The sequence below is a fragment of the Ambystoma mexicanum genome, chromosome 1p, assembly GCF_040938575.1.
Source record: "Ambystoma mexicanum isolate Mex_15411 chromosome 1p, UKY_AmexF1_1, whole genome shotgun sequence".
Taxonomy (NCBI): domain Eukaryota; kingdom Metazoa; phylum Chordata; class Amphibia; order Caudata; family Ambystomatidae; genus Ambystoma; species Ambystoma mexicanum.
This window is the reverse complement of record NC_090921.1, coordinates 391326256-391346825: the sequence shown is the minus strand read 5'-3', so window position 1 is coordinate 391346825 and position 20570 is coordinate 391326256.

Below are 20570 nucleotides of genomic sequence, written 5' to 3'. Positions count from 1 at the left end.
ATTTATTCAGTAGTTCTTGCCTTCTAGACAATTGTGGTTCACCTTACTCTGACATTCTCGGTCTTGTATATTGCTTACTTCCTCACTTTCACCCAGAAGCTTAATGTCTCTCAAGCTCTGTTCCTCCCTAGATTAGACTACTGCAATAGCCTCTTCCTTAATCTACCCTCTTCCTCCCTACGACCCCTCCAGCTAATCCAGAACAGGGCTGCCATACTTATCCTTGGCCTCAAGCCCAGGGACCACATCTCTCCAGCACTAAAAACTCTTCACTGGCTCCCGGTTGCTGCAAGGATCAAATTCAAATCCCTCTGCATCATCCATAAGGCTGTGTCCAGGGTCCATGCTATCTACTACTTGACCTCACTAAATACTCTGCCTCCAGATCTTTACGAAACTCTCTATGCGTCATGCGCTTCACTGAACAGTGAGCTAGTGGCTGTTCTCTTTCCTCGGCAGGCTCCCTCCTATCGAACAGCCTCCCCCTTCGCCCCATGCCTCCCACACATCACCTTCAGTCTCTGCCCGCTCCCAGCACTTGTCTTCGCACTCACTGCCTATGCCACCGCTGGCCTGCTTGTTTATTGGCAGCTGACCACTCACCTTGGCACTTACAGCTGCTCACTCCATAGCACTTCCCTCCTGTTACACCTGCACTTATCCCCCAAACCCCTCGTATCTTTTCTCTCTCTCTGCACTTGCACGTTCTGAATGCTCACAAGACCTAGTAGGTCTGGCTCCATCTTTCATTGTTACATTTGACTTTTGTTCCCATGTTCCCTCTCTGTTGTCCTGTGGGAGCTTTGAAACACAATTCACTCTCTTTCTCTTACGTTCCTCTCTTCCTATCTTGAATAGCTCATCTGCTTTTCCTCTTCACAGGATATTGATATCTAAATTCTCTTGTTCCCTCAAGGATTTCTATGAGCTTCTTTCTCACATTAATATCGTTCCTAAAGGTTTTGTGAAACCTGATAGTATGGAGAAGCCTGGTTTGTTATCATTATGGAATCATTACTCATGGTTATGGAATCATTACCCATCATTACCCATTTAGGGATTAGTTATCCATCATTGCATCCTGTTTAGTTATATGCATTTGCAAATTGAATATCGAATGAGGCCCGTTATATTTGAAGTGCCATGTAGAGACACGTTATACATGTAGAGATATGTTATGTATTATGTATGCATTGTAGAGAGACACACATTGAGTGTGCTCTTAGAATATGCATTGAGCTTTAAGTATACTGCTTGGTATGAACGAATGTGTTAGGCACTACATTCGAGAATAGAAAGAATGAGGCCTATGGCATTATACAGCCATTCTGAATGGAGACACACAGAAGCGGTTTGTTCCGTGGAGTGCAAAGTTGTTATGAGTTAGTGTACAAGTATTCGTAAACAGTTGCTTGGCAGGCAGAGACAACATGAACCTTTGTCTGAGAGGAGCTGGATGCTGGCTTTATCAGCATGGCTGGCTGTGCTTCGCAGACTAAGAAAAGGTGGGAGCTGCGCCATGGAAAGAGGGAGAGCTTGTCTACGGAGAGCTTTGCATGAAGGAGGATAGAGGGATTTGATGGAGAAATAGATGGTAAAATGGTGTACTGCAGGCAGACAGAAGCACTGATAGCATGGTATAGATATGTAGAAATGTCACATTGACAAAGAACACGTAGTGATTGCAAAGTAAAGTACATGCAACACAGACATTTAGGCACTGGTTTAGATTTAGAAATGCTGACAGAGACAGACGAGTGAATTTTAGCTTAGAGAATGAATGTAACCATAGGGATTTGTATACATCATTGAACAGTATAATGAGAGGTGAGGCCTGAGGGAGTTTCTAGTTGTTGGAGATGTAGATTTGAAGTAGTTGCTGCTCTGCTCTATGGGATGTTGTTGGAGAGGCAGTTCTAAGATCGAGGGAGCTGACTTTAAGATGGGAGAGAAATGTTTGGCGGTGGCATAGGAGAGACGCTTGGATGACAGAGAGGAAGCTTGGGGAAACATTCTGCAGCAGAGCTGATGAGATCTGGCAGGGAGATGCCTGGCCCTTCCTGACTGACTGGTTGCAGAGTTAGCAGGAGAGGAGAGCAAAACAAGAAAGGAAAAGGAGAGTATTGTTGAATAAGATGCGTGCATGGGGATTAGAACAGGCACTCGCACAAAGCTATAGATGGGGTAATCACACAGGGTCTGTCTGAGAGAGAGTGTGTGAAGTATGGTGTGGAATGGAGAGGAATTGTACTGCTTGCATTAGAAGCCTGTAAGGCTTACAGATATTTCACTGCATGGTAGATTTGCACCTAAAGCATTAAAGGTGCAAATCCGAGTTTGCATTATAGTAGTGCTTGCATCATTCATTGTTATGTATGAATAAAAGTGTTTCTATTTTTTAATCAACTCATGTGTTTTCTTTGTGTCTTATGTTAATGTGTCCATTGGAGTAAGATAGGAGTATGTTGTTGGGAGTAATATAGGAGTAACACAGTGCACAAAGGCCCTGAGATATAAGAGCAGGGGGGGCATAGTGATCCACACCAGATTGTCTAGGATTGTCTAAGACTGATGCATGGTCGCCAACTAGGGGCAAGATAAAGGCAGATTTGTATTACAGTCTCAGTTTCTCTATACTTCAATTCATAATATTATCTTTCTCTTATGTTCCCCTCTTTCTGAAGGTTTGGGTACTTTCCCCTTTTTCCATAAAAGCAATTTAAGTTAATCAGTTTTGTATTCAACGTTTCTTTACTTGTACTGGGACTTTTTTTCTAATTGTATAACTATTCCCTTTTGGCCTCCCAGTCTTCCCATTCTCCCAGTTACCTTCAACATAATAGGGGAACTTCTCTGGGCTCTGTGCCTGTCTGGGAGCTTCTCTCTCGCTCCTCGTTGCTGTCAGTTCACTGTCACCATTGTCCTTTTCCTGGGATTCTCTCTCGCTCCCACTGTAACGCTCACCTGATTCTCGCAGAGGCGCCGGTCTTGACTGGGCGACTACCGTATCTTCAAAGGTGATGTGTAGCACCCGGTTGGCTCTTTGGGCTGGACCTCTGTGCACTGTATGCCTGACGTGTAGAGTAAGATGTCTGCAGATAGAAAATATGGGGTTAATGAACTGGGGTTATTGGGGTGTCCCTATCTCTTTCCTCTTCTCCTCTCCTGTAGACCCCCAAAGGTTAACGCTCTCACCTTAGGTAAGTGAATGCCGAGCTCTCCATCTGCCTCGGGGCAGGGTGCTGTAACCAGTTTCTTCACTGGATAGGTAGCGCAGGCCTCTTGACTTCAGAGGACTGCTGTCCGTCGTTTACTGCACGAACGGTAAGTTTCGAGTCATTCAAATGTCTTTAAAGTCTTTAGTAATGATGTCTCTTGTTTTGCAGGGTTCCGGCGATGGCGGATGACGGGCTGAAGTGAGTTGAAGATGGAGCCCGTGTGATGAATAGAAGCGCCTGGAAGCACGTAAGTAAGCGCTTGTTGCCTGCTTCACTATGCGCTCTAACTGTCTTTTTATTTTGCAGGTACGAGTTCGGAGCGGCTGCAGGGTGCCGGAATACCCACTGGATTAGATGTGGAAAGGAGTAATGGCACGTGAGTATCAAAGTTCGCCAATGTCTTTAAACACACCTTGTTTTGTCTTTCAGATGCGGGATGCAGCGCCGAAGGCCTCCGGAGCGTGCGAAGAGTTGGTAAACTTTTGTCTTTCAGATGCCGGAATGCAGTGTGAAGACCTCCGGAGCGCACGAAGAGTAGGTAAGCCTTTGCCTTTCAGATGCCGGAATGCTAACCTGTTCTTTCTTGTCTTTATAGGTGTTGCTGAAGACTGGATTCAGGATGGTAAGCCTTTGCCTTTCAGATGCCGGAATGCTAACCTGTTCTTTCTTGTCTTTATAGGTGTTGCTGAAGACTGGATTCAGGATGGTAAGCCTTTTTCCTTAGGCCCAGGACCGGATGCAGAAGACACGATGAGCGTTCTGCTGCAGAGGTTGCAGAATAACGCAAAGCAAGATTCATCCACCGGGTGTGGTTTAAATAGCCTCCTGTAGTGCTTAGGTGTCTCCTTCCACAGCCACGCCTAAGTAAGAAAAGAGTTCCTGGTAAGAAAAGAGTTCCTGCTTTCCAGAAGAGTTCCAGTGTTCTGAATCTAGGGAGTGGCTCCAGCCCCACCCAACAGGAAAAGTAGTTCCAAACAGAAGAGGATCAGAGGCTCAACTGGCAGGCAAGTAAGCAGCATGGTCTGCTGAAGGTAAGTCCACCCAAGCATTATGAGCCCGGCGCTTCCAGCGCTGGGACTGGGCATATTTATGAGCCTGGTGCCACTGGCGCCAGGACTGGGTCCAAAAGGTCCCAATTGGGACTGGTTGGCACTCGGAACCTGGGTTATGGATCTGCTTCCAAGGGAGTTGGGAAAACCCTGACCTTTTGGAAGCAGAGATCATGACACCCACTGCGTCCCGGTGTTCCTTCAGGTAAACGTTAGGATTGCTGCTCTGTTCTCTGGATGGTATCGGCATTGGTTTGTGGGCCACCTGCCCACCACGTATCCTTCATGGTCACACTACCACCCTGTTTCGGGCTCCAGCCTCTTCTGCTTCTTGCATTTGGGCTATCCGTGTCTCCGGCGTTTCCCCTTCAGTTCAGCGCATGCTTGAATGTTGCAGGATCTGCGGCTCACTTCTGCTCAACCTTCAGGTGTTACATCGTAACGGGGCTGCCTTGCCTGCGTATACATTCCTCTCTCTCGCTACGTTGTTTGGCATGTACTCGCTATTGAACATACTCGTCTCAGTGGATTGGAGACTTATATTTAAAGGGACACAATCTTTCTTCTTTATAATGGTATAGATTGGCTTTTTCTTGCAAGTCCGTGGTATTTTAGAGAGTCTCATGTATGCCATTATGCATAATGGTTTTGTGAGTTCCTCACAGGAACGGAGTCCTTGTCCCCTAAGGGGGAGTCTCTCCCGGTAGGCCCCACTTGTCTCGAACCCTAGGGAGGGTGTTGCAGTCGAGCTCTGTGATGATCCCTCAGATGGCGTCACTTTTCCCCAGGTGGGAGTACCTTTCCATGAAGCTAGGGTGGTGAAGCCACTAACCAATAATCGCCCTAGGGGTGGTAAAACGCAGGAGGAGCTCATGGCGAGGTAATTCCCTCCTGAGGAGAAGGCCGTAACTCTGGGGAAAGCCGTTGTCACATCCCAACCTTAGAACAAAACCACACGATTTCTAAAAATATAATTAATTCAGAAACTATGTGCTACTGTACTAGTTTGGACATTCTACTGACAAGTATTGGGGCGCAAACAAATCAAAGAATGCTTTTGGACAGCACAAAGATTACTCAATCAGGTACTGACAATTGGGCTGACGCCGCGTCAGAAAGGACTTGGATATTGTGATGAATCTCGAGATGTTGTTACTTATACCTGAGGTAGCCCCTTCCCATGAAGCCAGAGTGTTGAGGCCGCCAACCGATAGTCCAACTGACGGTCGTATTCGGCAGGAGGATCTCATGGAAGTGAGCTCCCCTCTGGGAACAAAACATCTTGGAGAAGGCGCTATACCCATCCTTCACCCATGCTCTATACACCTCCCTTCCATTACAAACTTGTATACTGACTGTAGGTCCATGTACTTCTGCAACATATGTGAAATTGACATAACCAAATGTACTGGGATGAAGAAGATCTTTAAGAACCAGGAGGGTTTGCCTGACCCAAGTACTGGGACGAGGTGGGCCGTAGGAGGAATAAGGACTGACATGGAATCTAGTCACAAGTGTAGATGTTGTGCCGGGGGTGCCATAAAAAGAAAACAGAAGAACATCTGCAGCCTGCAGCAAACCCAGAAGGTTCAAAACGTGTTCCAAGAAGAACCAGGCAGAGCAGCGGACGCCGACAAGCTGTGGTAGTAGCCTTGAGGAGGGTGAGTTGGCAGCGACCTCCCCTCCAGACCAAACAAGCAGAGAGACGGCGGCATGACCGTTCCCAGGCAGACCAGATGACTGGGTTACAGCGCCAAGAACACAAAACAGAAAGGTCAAGAGTAGACCCAAGAAGCTGATGAACCAAGTGAGAAGGAATGTCTTCCATCAAGAAGCCAGATCCTAGGAAGAACCAGAGTGCTACCTGATCCAAGTGACAGGTATGGGAAGTTAGTGAGGTCCAGTAGGGACGCATGGCAGGCGGCAAGGAGGGTTTTGCATCCGAGGAACACTTCCTCAGCACAGTGGCCTAATGAAAAGCACTGACCACCAGAGAGGGGTTTGGGACCAGAGTGTGAAGATTGAGAGTCAGAGGGGAAGGGAAAACCAATGACTACAGAAGGGGGGACGGGAACCAAAATTGCAATCATCTTACGAGCCATTTTCCTCGTGGCAGTACTTGGCATAGTAGTTAACCAAGACAATGAAGAAGACAAACCTGGGTCTGGCACCCAAACCAAGAAGAGAGTGAATGGAGTCATCTTCCTCGAGTCAATCTTTGGCAGGCGAGTGAACCAAGGGGGCCAAGTGGAAGGAGATAATCAAGGGTCTGGGACCCAACAACGCAAAGCAGTGTTCAGAATTACAAGTCCTCTTCCTCGTCGTAGTATTTAGCAGGGTAGTAAGCCAAATAGCCCTGGTGAAAAGATGGAGAAGTTCATTTTTTCTCTTATTTTCTTCTCTAATAAAAGTCTACAGCAATCACTATTCCACCTGGGTGTCATTCTCCTCGTTTTGCACCCTTACAATATCTAAAGTAAACAGCAAGCAAGGACGACGGAGAAGGAAACGACCGGAGAGAAGTTGACGCTGAAGCTAGAGGAGAGAGTAAGGAACCAGGAGTAAGACCCAGACACAAAGGCATTGTGGTGGTTGGCAAAAACTTTTATTCAAAATAAAAAGAGGGCTGGAGGAAATCTTATCGCACCCTAACTCTAAGTGGGGATTCCCGGCCTCAACAAAACTAAAGGATGTCTGTCAGAATGTCCAAAACAAAGTTCTCCGTCCTGTGTCCAAGTCCTAATCTGACCCTTACACGGTAAACTGAAGATAAGGTGAAAAGGGCTATAGTCTTTCAACTGGTAGTCTGTAGTTCTTTCCCAAACTCCAATTACAATGTAAAGTTAAAAAAGGTGCAAAAAATAAACAACCAACCAAAGTTGAACAGGTCTCATGAGGTTCTTCCCGTTCCCCGAGTTCCTCAGGTTCTTTACAGTTCACAACTTTAAAGATAATGTTTTTTCACTTCTTTTTCAAACACTCATGGTATGCTTCACTTCCCCTACTTATCATATGCAAGTTCCAAGTCCAGGGGGAAATTGCTCCCTTCCCCTGGATTTCACACACTCAAGAGGTGGCTTCCCTTCCTCTTGATTTTGTTAGTTTCCATACAGATTCTTGTTAAGCATGAGTGAGTCTCAGACCCTCATTCTGTCAATTTGGCAAACTCTACTCATTTGCTTCCAACACACTTGTTTAACACAATTGGGTGCAGCTCCCCCACTGTCAACTGTTACGATTTTGCAAAGTTCACAAGGTGAGGGGCTATCCTTCTCTCCCCATGACCTCTCTTGGGCTTTGCTTCTCTTTGAAGGGGTATGGGTCTTCCCTGGTCTTTATTCTGTGGGTTTGTGAAACGGCATGACTTAAAACCTGCTCGAGGTTATCGACCTAAATTGTGAAGTCTAAGAAATCAACTTCACTCTTGCTGTACGTAGAGGTGAATTTCATAAATGGGTTTAGCTGGTTAATCCATTCAATAAATTCCAAAAATGAACTTTCTGAACCATCCCAAACAATTAGGATGTCGTCGATGAACCTCCGCCAAAGCGAAATATGGGAAAAGAACAGTTTGGTTGGCTGGTATATGTGGGTGCAACTGGAGACCCCATCGCTGTACCGTGAATTTGATGATACAGTTCTTTCTCTGTCAACGCCATTTCGGCACACCACAGTATGAAACTGTTCGGGGTGGCACCAGTCACTCTTTTGGACAGCAGTACTTCTTCCAGAACGTCAAGTGTATCCCTCTGCGGAATACACGTGCATAATGATACTATGTCCAAACTTGCTAGTAGCTGTTTCTCTGAATCAAAAGTCATGTTTTCTACACAATAACCTCAGTGGGGTCCTGTATATACGAAAACATGGTTAAGACAAATGGTTTCAAATATTTGTCTGCAAATTTGGACAAAGATTCTAACAGTGAACCTGTGCCTGATACTATGGGACGGCCTGGTGGATTATCCAAAGATTTGTGGATTTTGGGCAGCGTGTAAAATTTAGGGATAGAAGGGTTGGATACCGCTTGGTACTCATGTTCCTGCTTGCAAATCCACTCCCTTTTGAACGTTTTGTCTATTTTGTTGCAAATTAAGATAGAAAGTCTTTCTGTAGGATCCTCAGCAATGTGTGAATAGAACGACCGGTCTTCCAGTTGTCTATTGCATTCAGAGATATATGCTAGTCTGTCCTGTAACACGACCGCACCACCTTTGTCTGACTATCACAATAACTTTATTGTTAGCAAGGCTTTTGACTGAAATTCTTTCTTCATTACTGAAATTGTGAAAAGTTGCTGGAGTTTTTTCACTGTCCAACTGGTAGAGATCTCGCCAGACTCTCTTGGCAAACACCAAAGCCTCGGGTGTATAACTCGCTACAGGTGGATCAAACTGCGAACGGATGCGCAACCCACTCTCATTGTTCGTTATGTCGTACGTTTTGTCTTGTAAGTACTGTTTAAATGGATTTTCCGCAGTAGTAGTTCAATTTCGACACGGGTTTCAAATGTATCGTACCAGCGCAGTGGGTACAAACCCTAGCCCTCTCTTCAGTACTGCCTCTTCCAAGGGACTTGCTATATAACTTGAGAAATTGACAAGTTGGGGTGGTTGCTGCATGTCCTTCTTTCTTCCTGCTTCCAATTGCTGGCCGTCGAGCGCTTGTCTAAAAAAAGAGACTACAAAAGATGCCTGCAATTGTTGCTGGAGTGGTGGTTGACCTGAATAGAATTGGTTGTTAGCCCCACATCCCCTCTGGGGATGCCTATCCCGATTGTTACCCCTTTGCTGTCGCCCCCGATTCCTATAGGGTCTTTGGCCACGCCCACAGTTACCTCCATCACTAGAGCTACCCGAGCTGTAGGATGTGTATCCCATTTTTCCTGGTCTTTGTTGACTCTGTCCTCTTTGTTGAAGAGGAGGTGAGATGTACCCTTCTTTTGTATACTGAAACGCACTTTCATGTGTGAACTGTATCAAATCCTTCTTCATCCGCGTGACCCGATCTTTAGTGCACAATACTTTGAATTCAGCAATCTCCTGTGCGATTTCATAAACCGTTTCTTATAAGTTTCCAACGGTACTAACTTTTTAATTGCTTCCTCCATGTTGTTCAGGTCACCCATGATCTTAAGTATCATCTTGCGTGCAGTGTCTATGACCAAGACCCAATCTCGTCCGCACTTGTAAGCTATGTAGCTCCACTGTAACAAAAATTGCTGGTCATCAAGAAACAATTGCGGCTCATTATACACAATAAGGCCTTGTAGTAGGGTTCCTGAACATAGGTATTCAATCATAATAGAACTATGAACTTCTGTCTGGATCAGTCTGTTCTTGATTTGTACCAGCTCATCCCAATTAGTGGCTAATGGACCTGTTACGCTCACCTGGTCTCTGCGGAGGCGTTGGGGCACGGTTGCAGCCCTCCCAGGAGTTGGATCACCCCTGTCAAGTCTTTCCCTCTGCGCATAAACTGCGAGCGGTGGCAATTGGTGACACTGCTCCTGCGTGGATATAAGAAAACTTGAGTGCGCTGATCGGTGACTATTGTACCTCTCAAACCCTTCTATCCAAGGTGCTCACCTGTTAATTATTGATGGTAAGCTCTACGTCCTGCTACTTTCTGGCAGGGGCGCTTATCGAAGGGATTTAGTTCCTTCACTGATCCCTGGTAAGTAATAGTCCAGTCTAGCTGCGACTGTGCTTCTCCTCTTGTCTCTTTTCCCTTCTGTTTTCTCTTTGCGTTTTCTGTTTTGGTATTATTGCTCTCAATATAATTCCTGAATAACGTTTTCTCTTCTGCTTTTTTCCCAATAGATGGAAATGCAGCCCAAAAGCAGCTGTGGAGGCGCAGAGCGCGGGCAGGAGGAAGATGGATGAAACCGCAATGTCCGACAACAGTTGAGTGATGATTTAAGGCAAAGCGCGAGGTTCGGTGGTAGCGCAACCTTAAACTGAATGTCTTAAGTGTCTAACCTTGCCTTTCGTTTTATTTGCAGTTGCTGCTGTCGTGGACGAAGCGTGTCGTGCTGCGGTGCCAAGATGAAGATTTCAGCATCCCAGAAGATTTGAAGATGAGCTGCGGTGCCAGGATGAAGATGTCAGTGTTCCGGAAGATTTGAAGAAGAATGTCAGGATCAACGAAGACACGCACAGGTGAGAGCAGGTTCCCCAGGTGGTAAGTATGAAAGCAGGATTTCCAAAGGTAAATTAATCCCAGGCGGCGGTGAGCGTTACGCTGCATGGAAGCACAGAATAACGCGAAGCATCTGCCTTGTGGATCGGAGCAGCTTATATAGCTGCGATCGTGGGCACGCCCACTAGGCCTGGCTTGCCTGCCACTCCTAGAGAGTCAGCACATGCAAGGCAACCCAGTAGCATCAGCAGCCACACTCAAGAGTACACGTGGGGGCTGCTTTAGTGATGGAAGTTCCCATGTTAAATGCACCGTGCACCCGAATTTGGTGTTATGTCCCAAATTAAATCATTCTTGTCCCAATAAAATGTTCTTGTTTTTTTTTTTATTCATGAGCCTGGCGCCAAAGGTGCCAGGACTGTGTCCATCCGGGCACCCTGTGTATGTGACCCTTTAATGTTTGCGTCCTTGGCCCGATGACCATTACAGCACCTTCCCCTTCTTCTAAAAAGAAGGTGGCTTGTGCTAAAAGTTTCTCTACATATTTGTCGTAACTTAGTCTTGTCGGACGCCATTAGTTAGTCTGTAAAGTCCGTCAATAATTCGCAATTGATCTAGTCAGTTGAAAACTACTGTTCAGTCAGAAACACCACTGGCAACGTCCCTAACACCACAACTTATGCTCAAAACCCCTCAATCTTAGACAAAGTCGAACCCCTGAACAAGTCTCACGGGACACACCCGCGAATGTACAAAATACTACAAAGAGACTGGGGAGGCTGTAACCGACTCCAACCAGGGGTTACAACCACGGCTCAACCCAGCTAGCCCTTGAACTGCCACATCATTGATCGCAGATTGGCGCACCCAAGATTATCACTTTGACGGCTGTCGCCCACCGACTCGACACACTGGAGCGTCACTCAACATCCCCTCCTGGCGGCTAAAGCCAGACTTAACCTGGCCATCTGCAAAGCATTCCGGGGTCCACCCGACATTCTGGGGTCCACCCGACCTGCATCTTTGAGAGCCACCCTTCTACCGCACAGAGCACCCACACTCGCCCCCAATCACCTCGCGCTTGCTGCTGGAGCCTCCAATATCCTGCATGCCCAAACTGAGCCTGATCAGTTTGCATCTACATTCAAACCTAGGACTGATTGCGTCAGCCCACGAAGAACTGAATCCAGGTACTGTTGACTCTGAACTGCCCCCTCGGTCCACTTGGACTTTAGAGGCTGGTTAGGTCACGGTCGCTCATGTTTTCAACAAGATTTCCTTTTTGTTGTTAGTATTCTACCTACCACCCTCTGGAACTATACTCAAGAGTGCTACTCTCTCCAATCTCCGTCCTTCCTTTGCGACGGGTTTTTGTACAGCGCTTTTTATCCTTTCTATGTGTAAATGGCGTGTTTGATTAAAGTATATATATTTTTATAGAACCTTGAATGGACATTCCCTTTACTTTGTACTGTGATACTGTGTTGTTTGGGTCACTACTGATTCAAGACCACACCGCTCGAGAGTATAGCCTTGCCTCAGCCTACGTTACCACAAAAGGTAAAAGAGGTATCTCTCTTAACATTTCCTGTTTTACCTTTATGATTGCATTGTGTTTTTGTTTGTAGAAGTGTGAGGGGTGAGTGGCCCATTGTACCCCTACTTACCCTTGTACTCTTGCCGAGCAGAATCCAATTCGTCACAGGCTGCATACAAATGAGAAGATCCTGTGATGCTATTTTGTAACTGCACTGTATATCTTAATTGCATTCCTAAACTGTCAAAACTAAAATCACAAGTTGCTTTCTGTTATTTAATGTATGCTTACTGTTTTGAGGGAATATATCAGATTTACATCATACTTTATAAGAGAGTTAACTGACAATGAATGACACAAGGTGATGTTTCTTGCTGAGATTTCTGCAGCAGGTACATCAACCGTACAAAGTATACATTCTGCTGCATTAACTACTTAAACATAAGTGAAATCATAAGGTTGTGTGAGGGGTCAGGAATAAAACTCGGACACAAGTTTGCCATCTTTTTGGTTAAAGACTTTTATTGAAAATAAAAGGGGTTGGTAAAATGCCTCTCTGACCCTGCTCTAAGAGGAATTTCCCTTTTTAAATCAAAAGTAAGGATCTGTCCATGTCCGGATGTCAAACACAAAATTGTGTTCAAAGTTCTATTCGGACCTTCAAACTATAAACTAAACTCTAAGGTGAAAGGGAACATTTCTTTAACCATGGGTGATTCAGAAAAGTGTTCTTAAAGGTAGAATACATGTTTCCAACACAAATGTTCTTCACAGATAAAGTTATTTCTTGGCTCCAGAGGGTAGTTCCCTTCACCTGGATTCTTCTTTACTCCTTGAGATTTTTATACACCACAGTTCTTTGGGCCTCTCTTGGCCAACTACAACAATTGCACACAAAACTGTCTGCCTTTACATATTTGGTTTCTTTCAGGACACATGGTATTTCTCTTTATCAGGTGGTGTGGTTTCTTCTTTCTTGTTTAACACAATCCTTTTCAATCACCTGGTATACTCAACTGCCAGGGCTTCTAGTTTTCACACACTTGTGACTGCCTGGTGTACTCTACTGCCAGGACTTCTGTTGTTTTGGGGTCTCCCGCTCCCAAAGTTGCTTATATATAATGTCAGACAATGTATCCTTCTGATATGTTATCCTCTCTCTGCTTCTTAAGTATTTGCACTGTGTATATTCACACATGGGAAGAGGGGTGGTTTGGGATTTAAGATCCCCTTTCCAACATGTCCATTCTTTATCTCTTTCACAATGAAGTGGTTCTCAAATGTTCGCACTCGGCAGCGATATGCCTCGGCATCCCTGCTACTTCTGGGTGGACCCACTGGTTCCTGTTGGTGAATTCCCTTGCGGTATGCGGGTGAAGGATTCTCCATCTACCGCCTTCTTGCGGCCGCCTTTCCTTCATTCGCCGGTCCTCTGTGGCTTCCACTTGACACACCTGCTTTCCTCTAGGCTCCGGTAAGTGAAATGCTGCCTTCCTTTGTGAGTGCCCAGGAGTCCCTCACTGGCTCCTGACGTTCCCACGGCATCTCTTGGCTCAGCAGCTTCTTTCTTCTCCGCCAGTGACCTGCCTGGCTCCACCACGCCGGTCCTGGCTCTTTGGTTCTCTGCTCCTCATAGCTCTCTTGCCAGTCACCACAGCAGCTGTCCTTGATTCTCTGTTAAGCTGCTTACATTTACCAGGCTCAGGTGTTCGTCAGAAAACACCAGAGAGCTTGTTGAGCTTGCAGTCTCTTTGGCACCACATTGTTGGATCCCTCCTCCGCGTCGCAGTATTTTGAGGATTCTAGGACCAGAAGTCCATTGCTGATAATTGTGACGTGTCAGAAATGAGAGGCAGGCACAAAGTTGTAATATTTTCATTATCAGACATCTTAATTAAAACAAAAAAGGGTTGGGGACAGGCCTCTATGTCCCCATCCTAAAGAGAGGTTCCCTACCTAGAAAACTAAAACTAAATATCAATCAGTGCCAAGTCTTCAAACTTATAAACATACAAATCTGACCCTCACACTAGAAATGATCAACTATGGGTGCAAGGAAATGTCTCTGACTTATGTTTGGCAAAATGTGTTCATAATCAAAGCAAATCGATAAATCCAACAGAAACAGTATTTTCCAAGAAGAAATCCTAGGATCCAGAGGGTAATATATGATATGGCATTTATAATGCGCCTGTACACAAGGGTGGTTCCCTTCCCCTGGATATTTAGGTAGGATGGCAAATATTTCTCTTTCAAACAACAGTTTAAGGATGGCAAAAGTTTCAACAATTTCTTTGGTTCCTTATACCAGGTTCAGAAAGTTCCTGTGCAAAAAATATGTCCCATAACATTTAGCTCTTCTTTGGTTTCTTTGAACTGAGTTCACAAAAAGGATATTATTCAGATGAGAAATTCCATATAAGGTTTCCTTTAACCTCTTTTGTATCTTGGTGGATAACCTGATGTGCTCCTCTATTAGGAATCCTCCTGTGAGCTCTTCAGGTCTCCTTGTCTACCCCTCTGCCAGGTATTTTGGTCGCAACATGAAAAGGTCTTTGTTCAACTTTACAACTTCAAATGCCTGGTACATCTATCCACCAAGATCTTTTCCATGTGCTTCCCCGAGTCTCTGGTATAGTTCTCTACCATGTGCTTTGAAAATGAAGTAAAATGACGCTCTGGTTAAAATGGCACTTTATGGACCGAGAGAGTCTGCAGAGGCATATAGTGACAAATAATTGGTGGGGGTTAGAAACATTTTTCTCTGACAGTTCAGACCACAGTGTTGCTTGGTCTGACTTTTGCTAAAAAAAAAAAGAAGAAAAAAAAATGTACTAAACTAAGCAAATACATTTAAAAAAATGTGGTCTGATTTTTTTACTCCTTTTGACTAATCTCTCTGCCTTATTTACTAAGAAGGCTGGTAAAAGGAAGGGAAGGCGGCACCCTGGGTGGTTTAATGCAGACTGCACAACATCGAAGTCCTCTCAGCTTGACATTTTGAAGAATCCCCTGGCCACGAAGCGCTATATAGTCATGGCCCAGGACATTTACAATAAAGTCATTGCTTCTAGAAAGTGTGAAATTGAAGCAAAATCTTGGGAGGATTGGGTTAACTTCTCTGTTACTAATGACAAACATTTTTGGGACATTGTAAATAATGGGCCTTTTGATAAATGTAAGCTTAGTGGCACGGTTGTGATGGTCTCGGATCAGGCATTCGTTTCCCATTATTCCTCCTTATAAAGCAATGGTCCTGGGGAGGTGGTTACTGAACGGCAACAAGCTTTGGATCGGCAACAGATATCTCAGACAAAAGACAAAATTACCTTCATAGTTGGGGAAATCCTGATCGCTTTGAAATGTCAAGTTAGGAATAGAGCTTCTGGCCCAGATAATTTTCAAGCAGATTTATCTGACAGAACCGAACCTTTGGGTCCCTATTTTGACCTTGGGGTTTAATACCATCTGTGCAGGAGGTACTCAAACTGTCTCTTGGTCTCGTGCAGTGATCCACCCAAATTATAAGAGGTCAAGGGCGCTCCCAGCCTCATATAGACCAATCTCTCTTTTGGATTCAGTGTTTAAGATCTTGGGGAGGGCTCTCCTGGGGAGGTTGGAGTCTTGGGCTGAGAGTAGTAATATCCTCTCCCCTATTCAGCTGGGTTTTATGCCGGGTCTTGGAACTGCAGTGCAGGTCTTGAATCTCTATTTGGTGGTGGCACACTATATACCAAGGAGGAGCCTATTTTCCTGGCTTTCATGGATCTGAGCACTGCATTCGACAAGGTCAGTCGTGACAAGTTGTGGAGCGTGCACAGATCTGTGAATTGGCCAGGTGCTTTGGTGGAAATACTCGAGAGGTTACATCTCTTAACGGTGGCGTGTGTGAGGAGTTGGGTATATGGACCTAGCACCACATTTTTCCAGGTGGATCGTGGGGTCTGACAGGGCCAGAAATCGGCTGTTATGGTCTGCTGCAGGGCGGAAGCGTTCTCTGAAATGTTCACCAATACTTAGCAATGGTGAGGTAATCCCCAGAGTGGATACTTTTGATAAACTGGGGGTCAGATTCGTATCGAATTTCGGGGCAGAAGCACATGTTGATAAGAAGACCATAAGATTTAAACAGGCTATTGGTAGGGTTGTTAGAGCTTTGAGTACGTTCAAAACAAAGCCGATTGAGCTTGTGCTCAAAGTTTATAATGGCAAAGCCACCTCTGTCGCTAGGTACGGTATGGAGTTGTGGGGTTATGGCAAGATTGAGCACATTCAGGTGGTGGAGAACACCTTTTATAAGAGAATATTGGGGCTTCCTAGGTCTGCCCCCAATTCTGCGCTGCACCAGGAAATGGTGTGATGGTTTCTTAGTGATCTTATTGCATCCCAGCTTGAAAGTCACTGACAAAGTTTGGGGGAATAGTAAAGCCATTTTGACTTGCAAGCTAATTAAATATCTTGTGCACAGGGACTCCATTTTAAGATTCCCTGGCTCAGGTATGTTACAGCTTCACTGGTGGAAGTGGATGCAACTCAATATTTTTACACAGCAGATCTTCTAATGTTGTATAAATCATGAAAGCCAATGTAAATCAGTCTCTTCCAGAGACGAGTCATTGAAGATCATGAGGCCTAATAGGAAATTCATGATTATTATGGTCCCAGGTCTCCAGAAATATCTGTGCTGGGTTCAGAATTCTTCTCACCATATACTTATTACAAGGGCACGTTTTAATTGCATTCACTTGAGAGCAGTGGTGGTGGCCTGGTCCAAGGGGACCAATAATATGCATTTTGTGCGGTGGCTAAAGAAGATGTAGCACATTTTCTATTGTTTTGTCCCGCATTCTCATCCATTAGAGGAGCATACATTAAAACCAGTTTTTCAGTGCTAAGGATTCTGTTATGAGCCTCCTTTGCATTTTTGTTTTGGGCAAACTCAGTTTGTGTGTGGTGGGAACTTCTGTCATTTTTACAGTATGCACTGTCTCTGGGGAAATGTTTAGTAAGGTTTGTTTGAACAGAGTATCTTGGGAATGTTCTGAGGGTTTTAATGTTATTTTTATCATTTTTAGTTATGTACAATATTGTTGTGATTATTGCTGTTTTTATGGTATGTTTTGTATTATCGAAATAAACTCATTTAACTGACCGTACATTTATTTCTACGACCTTAGTAGACCTTCTGGTGTACTCCCCGGCCAGGAATCCTTTAGTAGGTTCTTCAGATCCCCTGGTATACTCCCTTGCCAGGTATCTTGTCACAATGTCTTATCCTTCCATATACTTTGGGTGGATATTCTGGTATACTCCCCTGCCAGGAATCCCATTCTGGGGTCTTGCAGATCCCCTGGTAAACGTCTCTGCCTGGTATCTTCCCCCAACTGTTCACTGCCTGATGTGCTCCTTTCACCAGGGCTCCTTCTCAGTTTCACTGTGTTTTAGTAAAGCACAGTTATATTATTTCACTGTGTTTCTACTTTATTTGCTTGAGGTACTACTTGTTCCAACGTTACCCACATTGAAATCTCATGCATGGGCACTTGTTCAAGTTCTGCCGCTGCATTTATTTCTTTAGCATTTATTTGCTTAGGGTAACACTTGCTCCAACTTTCCCCACATTGACATCTCATACATGGGGACTCGTTCAATTTGTCTTTGTGCTTTATTTGGTCAGTATTCAAATAGTCGTATTCGATTTATTTGCTTACATGCCTGTCGGTACGCCCCGGGCCGCTGTTGCTGCGTGAAGCAGAGTCTCTATTCTGTCTACGGTGCAAGGACGAGGAGCCCTGCTGTGAGCCCAGCAGTGTTCAGCCGTGGTGGAGTAAGCCATCCCTCCCTCTGTTTCGCTCAAATTGGGAAGTCGACCCTGCTTTAAGGAGTCTGCGGAACGGATCTGCTGCACAGATTGCGCCGCGCTCCAAAAACCAATGTGAGCGGCGTTAGCAACAAAGAAGCATATTGGGTGCCCTTGTATTTGGCTTCTACGTTGGACAATAGAAACATGGAAAGGGAAATTGATAACGCAGCCTCAACCGGTTTGAATGAGGAGATCAATGAGACCGACGACACCAACAAGATTAACGGGACTTGGTCCGAATCTTATGAGGAGGCGGGTGTATAGAATATGAGCAACCCATTCTCTGTCTCTGGCTCCGTTGTTATTGGCACAAAAACTGCGGCTTATATGGATGCACTCCAGAAGGGGGAGCTGGCTACAAGCACTCCCATCTTTAGTCTACCAGCCGTGCCTATCCATACTCTGGTCCCCCACCTGGTAACTAACTGTTTTGCGAACAGGCATGCAGGAATCACCTATTAAAGTTATTGAGGGGGCGGGTTCCGCAGTGAAATCTTTGTGGCCCAATTGTGATGATGACTTGTCTAAGGATTTAAGAAAAGAACTAGAATGTGCATTAACTACAGAACATACCCAGCAGTATTATCAAAGGGAAACTCGGCTGAGACTGCATCCTCAACCTGTGCCTGTACCCCACACAGAAAATCATTGGGGCCATCTCATATGGTGTCCAAAACTGTTCCTTCACCAATAGTGGGAAAGCCACAAGATTCTACAGGGGTATCCAAGCAAATACAGTGGTGGCCCAACAGGCAGGGAGATGTGCAGAAGAACACACCTGTTACGAGAAGCGACACTAACAGAGGGCCGGTCCATCAATGGAATCATCCACAGAATCAGTCCACAGACCCCCTGGAAGGAGAAAGAAATATCTGGAAACCCAGGGGGCTGACAAGGACTGATTCTTTAAACGGAAAGGGCTTTTCATACCGAGACCCAATCTTGACGGCTAACCGAGGATCTGAAATATCGGATCAACTGCTATTAGAGAGTGCCTCCAAGACTGAGTTAGGAGGAGAGTATTCTGCTAAAAGCAACGCCTTGGATCAGCTGTCACGGGATTTACCCACAAATGTTAGAGTGACTGCCGCGCTTTCCAAATGTACGATCTTGCAACCCCCTTTGCAGAGGGAGTACCAACCTTCATGTTCACGGCCGCAGAAAAAAGGCTGCGCAGCGACAGTCCTAAAACAAACACCACAACTGTGTACAAAGACACAATGGTGCTAGGTCATTCTACACATACGTCTGCAGACAAAGGAACAAACACTTTAAACCAAGTGCAAGAAGCTACGGGCGGGGGTCACTGACTTCGCAACCATTACAACACAGACATCTATTTTAGCTTCTTTTATGAAGCTTTACGAACAGACGGGTGATCAGTTACAAGACCAGACAACAATGCTAGCTATGCTACATTCTAAGACGGTCTTTGTCATGGTTTTGTAACAGCCATTCAGAAAGACATGGATGCCAGTACTGCGATAAGTAACAGTACTGATGCATACAATACTGGACCCTTTGATCTAAGAAAAAGAAAATCGACGAGTGTGTAGATTGTTTGATATACAGGACCTCTGTGACGCCACCTCTACGTCTCAAACTCCAATCATTCACAACCAAAAGGGCCGAATCCCAGTGCAAAGGACCACCAAGAACATCAAAGTGATAACTGAGACTTTACATCATTAAGTAAAGGAACCTTAGGAAGAATGGATACAGATACCACCCAGGGCCATCTTAAGCACTTTTGGGGCCCTGGACACGGACATCTTTGGCCCCCCCCCCTCCACCAAACCAAAGGAATTGAGGGATCCAGAGTACTGGTCACCCCCCACCCGTCGCGCTCACAACCTATAGGATATGCTGTCTCGCAGCATAATAAGCAGGTTTACTCCCTTTAAGTCCCCTTACCCTCTTCATTCAGAATGATAAACAAGTAGCATTTGAAGACCAACATTAGCAGTCTACGAAGATGTAACTGTTCTAGTACATACAGGATACTTTTTATCAATAACATCCAGGAAGGTAGGCAGCCTGTAGTATTAATGCAGGACTGTAAGTAAAAGGTACTTGTAACCCACAATCGACAGAACTCACATTAGCTGCCTCACAGAATGCAAAAGTGCTCATGAATGGATAGAGACCACCAATCCGAAGAAAGGAGAATGCTACACATACTGTAGTATGGATAGTGGCGGCAGATTAGAAGCTACCAGGAAGGTCTCTTTATCCAGACAGACTGAGATTAGAAGTGGGATATGGTTTTCACATAGTGTTGCCATTAGATATCAAAGGAACAAATGCCTGTGGTGCGCAATATAAATATGCTCACTATTAACACAGTGAAACCATGATTAAGGCTTTTATGACGATCATACCATGAGAATGAAATCCCTCTGAAGAACTGCCAATTTTAAAGGGTTTAGGGACTGGCAATTTTAAGAGGTTAGGCAATACAAGATTAAATGAGATGGCCAGGATCACACATTGGTTAAGGGGTGAAGGTGGGATTTGTGCCAACTCTGCAATTCCTGCATTTGAACACTTTCTTTTCCAGTTCTTACCATTAACTAAAACAATCTCATTTTATATTAAAAAAAACAGATGTGTAAAGTACACAAAACATTACCAAACATGACCATTTTAAAACAAAATATCATAGAAATGCGTTATGCAAAATATGAATGATTCTAGCTTCATTCTCTCCATCATCTACGGAAGTATATAAGAACCAGCATACCAATCAATGTGATTTAACA